The 12,234-nt window shown below is 36.0% G+C and overlaps 1 protein-coding gene across 2 annotated transcripts in view; it reads right to left on the reverse strand.

The window, feature by feature from the left end:
- LOC114053919 (phosphoprotein associated with glycosphingolipid-enriched microdomains 1-like) overlaps nt 1-12,234 on the reverse strand; it is a 230,057-nt gene that overhangs the window by 178,998 nt on the left and 38,825 nt on the right. The gene's annotated exons all lie outside the window — the stretch shown is intronic.

A 12,234-nucleotide genomic window follows, 5' to 3' on the forward strand; every position in this document is an offset into this window, starting at 1 on the left:
AAATTGCATTCCATCTCTTTCTGAATTTTCATGCTGTAATGGCATTGAATGTCCTACCGTTTGACTCTGAAATCATGTTTTCAGGCTGCTTAACTAAACCCAAGATAAAAACCCATAAGTATACCACTTTTCTCTCCTTTTTTACTAGTGGTGACAGAAATAAGAATGAAAAGAAAACCGCATTTTGTTTTTTCTCCATGGATACCACCAAGGTATCAGCAAAAATTCTTCACTAAATGAATTTCAAATCCTTGAGAATGAACCCAAGAATCGCTTTGTGACATTTAGCCCACAAGGAAATCACCATCTTGCAAGCAATCAGATTTATCTATTTGCCAAAAATAACCATCTAATAATGTTAGTTAGCTTCTTAGTTCCAGACATTTTAAGGATGGAAGAAAGAACGGGAACTTTAAAATGTTGTTTATGTTGGATGTTTTGCTACTTCTTTTTCTGGGGTTTGAGGCTCAGACTGCAGTTTATAGCTTTTTCACCCGCTGTCCCAAAGGCATCTGCTGTCTTTCTAGGTGAGATTTTAGATTTTAAAAGAAGAACAAGGCACACTCCTTTGACAGGATCTTGATAATGAATTGTCCGTGTGTGTGTGTGTGTGTGTGTGTGTGTGTGTGTGTGTTGTGTTCACGCACATCTGTAAAAGTGTTATCCACTTAATTACCCCCTCTGGAGAGTTAAGAGGAATGGATATCAATTTCAGAAACTCCATGAGGTAGACATGATGCTATTATTACATAATCTACTTTCAGTCAGTCCTTTTATGTTCAAGGAAATGGAAAATTGGGGTCTCTAAGACCTAAGCTAGGAATAATTGAAATAAAAAAAAGTAAATGAGAGCATATCCCAAATCATTTGATAAAGTTAGCTGCTTTCAATAAAATTTCTTTGATCCAAATGAATGTGAACTGTGGTGTCATAGTCATAGTCAAATGAGAGTGATTTCAATTAGAGAAAAAAAGGAAATTCCAATTGAATCTTCCAGTGGATAGTAGAAACCAATAAGTATGTAAATTGGAATAACCTTATAAAGAGCAAGGCACATTTCAGCACATAATGAACATTAACATGGTTAGGAGTTGGCTAGAAAAAAAATAGCTGACATTTACCACCAATCTGAAATTGCATATATAGAATCAGAAGTTCCTGTAACTGGAAGGGACCTAAGTGATTATCCAGTACAACCCCCAAAGTGATAATTAATAGGCAGTTAGATGGAGCAGTGGATAGAGTGCTGGACTTGGAATCAGGAAGGCCTATCCTCAAATTCTGCCTCAGACACTAGTTGTATGACCCTAGTCATTGAACCCCTGTCAGCCTCTGTTTCTTTATCTGTAAAATAGGGATGATAATAATAGTACAGAAGCTTTGAAAACTTTAAAGTACTTTATAAATGGTAGCTATCATCTATTATTATTATGATTATTTTGATTTTTATTATTATTTCCTCTCTATAGCATGAATGCATTCATCCAACTTCCCACGGTCTGTCCTAAATGACAGAAAGTGACCTGTTACCTCTAAATCTATGATCACATGCACTTCACTATTCATATAAGGGAGGCTATTCCATTTCCCGAGAGCTCAAAATGTCCAGCTTTCCAATAAACTTTCTGATAAGAAGCAAGTTCAACACTACAGATTTAATTTGGTTTATAAACACACATTCTTGTTCTCTGGTGTACAGAAGAAAGCTGAATGGTACAGTACTCAGTGGAATGTAAAATAAGGTTTCACACACCATTCTGGAGATTTAGCAGAATTCAGTTTAATCAAACAGCTTGAATCACAGTCAATTCAGCAGGAAAAAAAAATCCTGGAAAGAAAACTACCAGCCCAGTGACAAGCAAGCATAGAAAATGAGATATCAACTTAGAAAGGTATTACAAAAATGAAAAGATATACTGTATTATGGGACCGACTAAACCCATTACCAGAATTACAAGAGAGTTCATTTTGTATACCTAAACACAAATCAAAAATGATCCCTTAACTTATTGAAAAACCACCTTTAATTTTGGAGTAAAAACAAAAAACTCAGTGGTAGATCTTGACACAAGGGAATCAACAAACAAAAGCAGACTGCATGAGATTACAGGAGGACATCAATATTTTCCCTTTATTTGAAAAAAAGATTGATCAAACAGCCCTATTTCTGCCTCATGGCACAGGCCCAGCTCTGGCTGCCTCAAAAGGCAGTCTCCTTAGAGTCTAGACTTTGGTTTTGTTGGGCAGCAGTAAGACTTCTGTATGAATTGTGCCATGTAATATTTTGTACTGATTGTGTTAATATTATATTGTAGTAATAAGGTGGAATCACTAACAGCATGGTGAGCTTGATTGGAATCTCTGAATCTTGAAAAAAAAACCCAACAAACTTTAATATTGGACTAGGTTGACTTACTTAACTGTTTCAGGACCTTTTCTAGACATATCTATGATACACTGCTTTTATTAGAGAAAACAAACCAGTCACTACCGCATTTTAATCCCACAGATTCGTATGAGCCATCTAGCAAAAGAACTAGGGCATGCTTTCTACTTAACTCATAGGCAGGAAGGGAAATTAAAAGATCATCCAGCCCATCCTCCTGTTCTCAGGCTAAACCATTTAAAAAACAATCTGAGAAGATAAGAATTAGCTTTAATGCTCCTTGTCAGGAATTTCTCCCTTATATCTAACCCACATCAGTTTTCCTATAAAATTTAAGCCTTCTGGCTTATGATTTATAATGGAAGAGCAATACCCATTTCATATATTTGGAAATTATTAATAAATTGACCTTCAGATTTCTTTGTTCTCCAGTTCTAATAACCTTCAAAACACCTTAAAACGAGAAGGCAGAACTAGACAGACTCTAAGATTATAAATATTTCATTGACAAAAAACTTCATAAAGTAGCAAAACCTTGCAATGGTATGAAAACATGCCATTTAAATCCTATCTTTGATAAGTTTTTAACACTGTCAAAAGGGATTGCATTATCCCACAATTTCTTTTGAAGAAAATCCATCTCATTCTATAGCCATGCTCAAATCTTTCTAGTTACACAAAGTCGCCATAATGCTTGCTACTGCACAATTCAACTCAATTTTTTCATGACCATCCTAATGATTAAATAACTTCATTTTGTGGAATAGGAAACTGCACCCGAACTGTCATCATACCTCGGGATGAAAAATTTAGATCTCTCAAACTTCAACTTAAATTTCAGTCTCCAAAAATATGAGTTTTCTCTCTGTCTGGAAACTCAGTCTAAATCTATTAAATGATCAAACAAGGCCAGAACTGGTTGCCATTTTACTCAGCTTGATCTATAATCTCACTGTAAGTACTCACCCCTCCACTGAACTCACCCAGGAATTCTCTGCTTAAGTGATGCTTATCTACCAACTCTTTCCACAAATCATCCATAAAAGATTTATTCCACATGCTGGAGGCCTTTTGCTTGATTCCTAACTATCATGAGTATACCCATGAAACACTCAAGCTGTTGTTTTATTCTCACATGGATCAGCCCATCTATTTACTTTTCAGATTACAAGTGACCTTAATGTTGCCATCTTGACCTGAGCTCAATGCAGGAATTCACTGGCAGCTTTGAGTAAAGAAATAGCTACTGATATTTGGTGAGTGCTCTCTCCCTATAAGAAAATCTAGGAAGAGCATAATCAGCATTTGCTACTACTAGCCCTCACTACGTAAATGACTCTGCCTCCCCAAATATGTTCTCTATCACTGTCTGTACCTTCTGATCCAACCCCGACACACTGGTCGGGAAAGAAGAGCCAAATGTTCGTTGTTTCCAACTGCCATTTTCCTCCAACTCTCAACAATCTCTTCTTCTCCGAAGTACACTGAATCAAAAACCTCTATTCAATTCAAATCATGATAGCTGTTGTATACCATCACCTGGTTATTATCCCTCCTTTTTCAAGGAGTTCTACCCAGACCACCATCTTCCTCTCCTCCTCAACTGCCAGTCTTTACACTAGGGAACTTCACATTAATTCCCCAATTCTCTTTAATAACTCTTTAAAACCCCCAATTCCTCAAACTCAGATCCCATTACCTACTCCTTCAGTCCACTTCAACCACATATAGGGATGGTTACATGCTGGATCTCATCATTACCCACAGGGCTCCATTTCCTTAACTAGAAACTCTAATAAGATTCTCTGACCATAACTTCCTATCATTCCACCTCTCTCCATGCCTCACCCTTCCTCAACTTCTCCCTTAAGGAGACCTCCAATTCCTTATTTTCCTGAGGTTACTGAGGCATTAGTCTTGCTCTGGTTTGACTTTCTTCTCTTTCCAATCTCGACACTGTTGTTGGCCATTTCAACTCTCCCCTGTTCTATGATGTTGAATCCCATGCGCCCTTGTCCTATTTTCATTCATCTCTTGCCAAACTTGAGCCCTAAATTATTCTCATGTGTCCCTCAGCTTCTACTTGGATTCTGCTGAACGAGCCTCACAACTGGGCTCACTGTACACATTATGAATTCATATAATCCAACTTCAACTGGGCCTTCATGGCAGTAAGGCATTCTTTTTATTCCTCCCTAATTGATTCCCCATCTCATTCTTCAAAGAAATGATTCTAAACCTTCTCTTTCCTCCTCAAGCACCCTGGAGATCTTGCTCCCTTCTGTCTTTCAGCTGACGACCTTGCCTTTTACTTTACTGAAAAAATTTAAGTTATATGATGTGTGTGCTTTCTTTTCTCCCTTTGTCTTCATCCTTTTACTTTATCCCCCCATTCTTTAGTCTTTTCCCTCAGTCTCTTACAAAGGTGGACTTTCTCCTTACAAACATCAACCTCTACATAGGCACTCAATTCTACACCCCTTCTATCTTCTCCAGCAGGTTGCAATCTCAATCATCCTTCTACCCTTCTAAAATCTCGAAGCCCCTCCTATCTACTGGCTCCTTTCCTACTGCCTTTAAACATACTGAAGTCTCACCCATCTTTTTTTAAAATAATATTTTATTTTTCCCACAATTACATCTAAAAACAACTTTTAACATTTGTTGGTTTAAAAAAAACCCAAAGAATGTTTAAAATTGTTAAGTTTTGATTTTTCCAAAAACCCAAAGAATGTTTAAAATTGTTAAGTTTTGATTTTTCCAAAATCTATGCTTCCCACCCTGAGATGGTAAGCAATCAGATATAGGTTATATAAGTCCAATCATGCAAAACATTTCAAATTAGCTATTTTGTGGAAGAAAACTTGAACAAAAAAAAAATGAAAAATAGTCCAGTCTGTATTCAGACACCATCAGTTCATTTTCTGGAAACGGACAACATTTCACATCCGGAGACCTTCGGGACTGTCTTGGATCAGTCTTCCCTAGAACCGACCACTTCCCTCAAGTTATCATCCTCTACATCGCCCCCCTTTCTAAGCTGACTACATTTGCTGCCTCTATCTGTTCTCCTCACTCACTGCTCAACTCTTTGTCATTTGGCTTCTAACCTCATCACTCAATTGAAACAACTCACTCCAGTTACCAATAAACTCTTTATTGCCATAGTTTTTTCTTAGTCCTCATCCTTTGTGACTTCTCTGCTGAACTTAACACTGCTTACCACCTGTACTCCCAGGATACTCTCTTCTCTCTAGATTTTCACGACACTACTCTCCCCTCATTTTCCTCTTCTTATCTATGACCACTTCTTCTCCAGCTCCTCTGCTGGCTCATCATCCATATTATGCCCCTTAAACATAGGTATTTCCCAAGGTAGGCTTTCTTCTCTCTAAATACCATCCCTCTTGCTAACATCATCAGCTTCTAAGGGTTTAAATGTATCTCTTTTTAAAAAAAAAATTTATTTATTTTTACTTCAACATTCACTTCCATAAGATTTGAGTTTTAAATTTTCTCCCCTTCTCATTTCTTCCCTCCCAACCCTGGGATGATGTACAATCCGATAAAGGTTCTACACGTACATTCAGGTTAAGCACATTTTCCCATTAGTCATGATGTAAAGAACAATCAGACCCCTGGGCAAGTCACTTAACCCCAATTACCTAAAAAAAAAAAAAAAGAGAGAGGAAAAAAAAGAAGTAAATAATAATTAGAACTAATGGGAGGAACCAGAGAATGAAGCACTAAAACAAAACAACAAAGGAAAAGGAGAGCAAATAGTATGCTTCCAATCTGTTTTCAGACTCCTCTGTGTGTGTGCTTGTGTGTGTGTTTATATCCCGAGTTCCTGTTTCTCCCTTGAGTTTCAATCCCACAATAGGCCAAATCCCTACTAAACATTTTGACCTGGATATCCTGGAGACATCTCAAAATAGAAATCATTATCTTTTCCCTAAAATCTGCTCCTTTTTCAAATTTCCATAGTTTTGTCAATGTGACCATTATCTTCCAATCACAAAGTTTGTAACTCTGATGTTATCCTGAAATTCTCATTCTCCCTCCCCTAATATATCCAATCAATTGACAAATGTTCCCATTTCTATAAATCTAAGCCTTCTGTTTTACTATGATTGAAAACAGATGATCATTACTCTCTTCAAATACTTGAAAACTATTATATTACCTTTCAATTTTTTTTTTGCAGATCGGATAATCCCTCAAACATATTAAAATGAAAGGATAAGACTAAATGGAATCTTAAAATTCCAAATTTCATTTCATTCATCTGTATCCTCAATTGTTGGAGCTACAGTTCTTAGATGCAGTCAATATTAATGTGCCAGATACTTAAGCGATTGACAATGTTGCTTCTGTCTGGCATAAGACTAATTCTTGGGGGCAGCTAGGAGACTCAGTGGTCACAGCACCAGCTCTGGAGTCAGGAAGACCTGAGTTCAAATCTGGGCTCAGACACAAGATACTTACTAGCTGTGTGACCCTGGGCAAGTCACTCAACCCTGATTACCAGAAAAGAAAGGAAAGGAAAGGAAAGGAAAGGAAAGGAAAGGAAAGGACAGGACAGGACAGGACAGGACAGGACAGGACAGGACAGGAAAAGAAAAGAAAAGAAAAGAAAAGAAAAGAAAAGAAAAGAAAAGAAAAGAAAAGAAAAGAAAAGAAAAGAAAAGAAAAGAAAAGAAAAGAAAAGAAAAGAAAAGGAAAGGAAAGGAAAGGAAAGAAAGAAAAAAGAATAATTCTTGGGAGATAAGTTCCCTTAAAGTAAGAGTCTAGCAATTCTGGTCTCTGAATGGGAAGGGCAACTGAGCTAGAGTACACAGCAATGATGGTTCAGCCACTTAGCATATACTCTCTCACCCCCTCCCCACCAAAAAAGAGCCCAGAAGTCTTCCCAAGTTATCTGAGAGACTGGAGACATGTGCTGTATCTCTTAAAAGATGTAAGAGTCAAGAACAGAAAGTGTGAGTAAAGGTTTTTACCGTGGCCACTCAGCTCTCACTTCAGTTAGTCCTAATGGGTTGAAATACCACTTTTTAGAATTTGCATTGCTGTTACCGATTGGATTTGGGTTGGAATGTTGACCTGCAGGAATCACTCCACCATGATTTTGGAGGAGGTGACTAAAGTAGTTATTTATTAAGTGCTCACAAAGTGCCAAGTACTGTGCTAAGCACTGGACATACACAGAAAGGAAGAACACGATCCCTGCTTTTAAGGATCTCACATTCTAACGGGGAGAAAAGAAGTAAATAACAATATACCTACAAATGTATGTAGTGTAAATTTTGTATGTGTACAAAAATATTTATAGTAAAAAAAAATTTATAGTAGCCCTTTTTCTGGTGACAAAGAATTGGAAATTGAGGGGATGCCCATCAATTAGGGAATGGCTGAAGAAGTTATGGTATATGATTGTGATGGAATATTATTGTGCTATAAGAAATGACAAGTAGGATGATTTCAGAAAAACCTGGAAGAACTTACCTGAACTGATGTATTGTGAAGTAAGCAGAACCAAGAGAACATTGTACACAGTGTAATAATATTGTACTATGAAGAACTGTGAATGACTTAGATATTCTCAGCAATAAAATGATCTCAGATAATTCCAAAGGATTATGAGGAAAGATGGTATCCGCCTCCAGAAAAAGAACTGATAGTCTGAATACAGACTGAAGCATACTACTTTTTTCCTTCTTTGTTTCTTTCTTTCAAGTCTTCTTGTACAAAATGACTAATATGAAAATATTTTACATGATTGCACATGTATAACCTATATTAGATTGCTTACTATCTTAGGAAGGGGGAAAGGAAAGGAGGTAGGGACAGAATTTGGAACTCAAAACCACAAAAAAAACGTTTTAAATGGTTTTAACATGTAATTGGGGAAAAAATAAAATATTATTTAAAAAATAATTAGAGGTTAGAAATAAAGAAATTAGAAAGAGGCAAGGGCAATGGAGAAGGATATAACAAAATTTACTTTGGACATGTTAATTTAAAGATGTCTGTGGGACATCTAGTTCAAGATGTACATGAAGAGGTTATTGATGTGAGACTGGAATCCAGAAGAGAGGTTAGGACTAAACAAATCTGTGAATCATCTGCATAGAGATAACTGAACCAATGAAAGCTCATGAACCAATGAAAACTCACCAATGGAGACAGAATAGAGAAAGAGAAGGATCTAGAACAGAGCCTTGGGGGATAACCATGGTAAGTAGGACCTAGATGAAGATTCCCCCCAAAGAAGACTAGGCAGAGATCAGACAGGTAGGAGGAGAATCAGGAGAGAGCAACGTCATTAAAACATTAGAAAGGAGAGAGTATGCAGAAGAAGAAAGTAACTAAAAGTGTCAACAGCTGCAGAGAAGTCAAAAAGTTATTAGAGTCAATAGAAGGAATAAGGGGCAGTTGGGTGGCACAGTGGGTAGAGTGCCAGCCCTGGAGTCAAGAAGTCCTGAGTTCAAATCTGGCCTCAGATCCTTACTAGCTGGGTGACCTTAGGCAAATCACTTAACCCTTTTTTGCCTCAGTTCCTCATCTGTAAAATAAGCTGGAGAAGGAAATGGCAAACATTCTAGTATCTTTGCCAAGAAAACAGCAAAATAGGGTCACAACGAGTTGGATGTAACTGAAATGACTCAACAACAACAACAGAAGCAATGAGTATCATTCCTTTATGCCTTAAAGTCACAAATGTGGTATATTCTAAGTCAGTGAAAGAAATACTGGTTTCTGGTCCATGACTGAAAATAGGGTTCCTTATTGTATCCGTAATGTGAACAAATACTTTAACAATATATGTACTGCTTTGAAGTATGTGTTTCTTGGCAGACTTCAGTATTATGTTATATTCATCTTAAATCCCAAGTTCCAGGGGTGTGCTGATAAATGTTTAACTAGGCCTCTGGGGAAAAAAAGTATATATGACACATTTTTAAGTTTAATCTGCATTCTTAACACTTTTCCCATAACTTTCTTAAGTCTGGAGAATCAACAAAATAAATGAAGCCACGATTTGCAACATTTGTCAATTTCTGAGATGTAAATGTTTAATGAAAATTTAATAATCCATTCTTGCAAGCTGGTACGAGCTAGCTAGAGAACATCCTGGCATATTCTCACACAATAGCCTCAGATTCTGGTGTGATTCTTTCATTTACTTTAAATGTTCATCACAACAAACACTACATATGTTAAAGTGGCCTTTCTCAGAAGCAATTCACAAAAATTATTCAAACACTGGGTAGCTGTTAGGTCATGCAATGGATAGAACGCTGATGATCTGGAGTAGGGAAGACCTAAGTTCAAATTTGACCTTAGATTCCTACTAGCTGTGTGACCCCATACCAGTCACTTAACCTTTGTCTGCCTTAATGTTCTCATCAGTAAAATGGGGATAGTAATAGCACCTACTTCCCATGGTTGCTGAGGATAAAATGAGCTAATATTTGTAAAGCACTTTGCTAACTTTTAAGCACTATAAAAATGCTAGTTGTTATGATGATCATAAAGATGATGTACTGTTTTTATGATTTTTTATTCCCAAAGGCCAGCTACTCTCCAAAATTAGATACCAATGTAAAATTAGATCTTTTAACAAAACCAACTAATTTATTAGATCCACATCATGGGAGCACAGATTTGGAGTAGAAAAGATTATCTAGTTTAATTTACTCATTTTGTGATGAGGAAACCCAGGCCCAAAAATACAAAGTGATCTGTTTAAAGTCAAGAGGGTATCAAAGAGCAGAGCTGGGATTCAACCTCAGCTTCTCTCCAGACTCCACTTCTGAGTCTGCAGACTTTCTCCACAGGACACAGCTGCCTCCTCACCCTGGAAGTTCACTCTGACCCATCCTTCTAACAGTGAAATAATTTGGGCCACTCTGATATGGATTCCTCTGATTACTTGGTTCTTCCCAGAAACTCCATCTTAAGGAAAGTTCCCAGGTCAGGTATGAATTCATTTCTCCCCAGAATGCCCCCTTCCCCTTTTCAGGGGGCATGCTCCTTCAGGACAGGAACTGTCTGTTTTTATGTTTATTCCCAGAGTGTAGAACAGTACCTGGCATATAGTAAGCACTTAAATGCTTATTGACTGACTCCAAATCCTCTCCTCCCACTATGACTTTCAAGTATTTAAATTAAATATGTTCAGTAGGTTAGTGGCAATGGCTATGACTACTAATTGGATTTCTCAGGTGGAATGATTGGAAAGGCTTGGGGGAAATGGTTGAGACCAGACCTTGGAAAAAAGCCCAAGTCAAACCATCTGGCTTGAAGCAATAAAAAGTCGAAAAAACAAAAGTAATTTGACATTCAAATTAAGAGAAATGTCAAATTAAGAGAACACAAAAGTAGTTCATTTTAACCATTCTTAGCCTTTTTTGTCATGGAATCCTTTGGCACTCTGGTAAAACTTATGGACCCCTTCTCAGAATGTTTTTAAATATATAAAATAAAATACATAAAATTACAAAGGAAACCAACAAAACTGAAATGCAGTTATAAAATTTTTTTTAAGTTTTTCAATTACAGGTTTAAAATCTCTCATTTAAATATTATTCCAACATGGCCGTAGATAAAGCTATATAGAAAAGCAAACAGTTTGAGAGAGAATTTGATTTTAAACACAAAACTGTAGTTAATCATGCAATTTTTCTCTCTGATGCTCACTGGATCAATCAACTATATATTATATCTCTACATAGACAGCTAAAGGATAGCTATATAGCCCTGAATGATTTAGTCAACATTTGTATATCACACATACCATATAGCTTGCAATTCATTTTCTAAAACAAGGTTGACAGTTTAAGAGAATATATTAGCTTTCAAATGTTTTTAAGAAGTGTTTTCAGTTGGCTAAATGTCACTTGATTATTTATTAATATTCAAAACAAATATTGTTTTATATTATATTAATATTCAAAACAAATATTGGCAAAATTCACATTTAATTGATATTAAGCATGTACAAAATTTATTACATTATTTGAAAAGTAATTATCTTAAGTCTATATACTGTTAAATTCAATAATAATTCAAATAGACGGATATCCATTTGGGACATTTCACTAGGGAATGCACAGAGATAATCCCTACTAATTACAAAATGGATTTGTTTAAAATTACATAAAATCTCTTGCAAATCAGATGTTCAATAGATAAGTCACACCTAAGAGCAGTTGTATTTTAGTTTTCTTTATTGAAAATGTTCCCATGCCTTATTTTCTTTAGAGACTTAAAAGGAAAAATGCTCTTAAATTAAGAACATAAGTGAAGACTTCCACAAAAATAAGTCATAAACTGGAAATGTAGATTTGGGAGTTATCTGCTTAAAAGTACTGACTGGATGGGATCCGAAAATACCACCAATCAATCAATCAACCAACATTTATTAAGCTCCTACTATGAGTTAGGCATTGTGCTAAGAACTATGAGAAAGAATAGGGAGAAAAGTCAAGAAGTATGAGGACAAAGTTTTGAGATAGGAGGAAGAGAAGGTGATGAAGGAGGCAGAAAAAGACCATTAAAGTGGTAAAAGGTACAGGAAAGTACAATCAATACCTTTTTAAAAAGAGGAATATTAAAAAAAATTCTGAACTTCACAAACACCAAATAAAAAAAGCATTTCCATACACATAGAACAGAAAAGAGAACTATACATGAAACTGCACAGCTTACTTTTCAAATGTATAATTCTAAAAATTTAATAAATATACATTGTTACAAGTAATAAATTCAACATATATGTTCCTAAAACAATCATATAGATGAATTTTATGTTCAATTTAGTTCTAACTTAAAAGAGAAAGAGA

The sequence above is a fragment of the Vombatus ursinus genome, unplaced genomic scaffold (genome assembly GCF_900497805.2).
Source record: "Vombatus ursinus unplaced genomic scaffold, bare-nosed wombat genome assembly UNPS02014812.1, whole genome shotgun sequence".
Lineage (NCBI taxonomy): Eukaryota > Metazoa > Chordata > Mammalia > Diprotodontia > Vombatidae > Vombatus > Vombatus ursinus.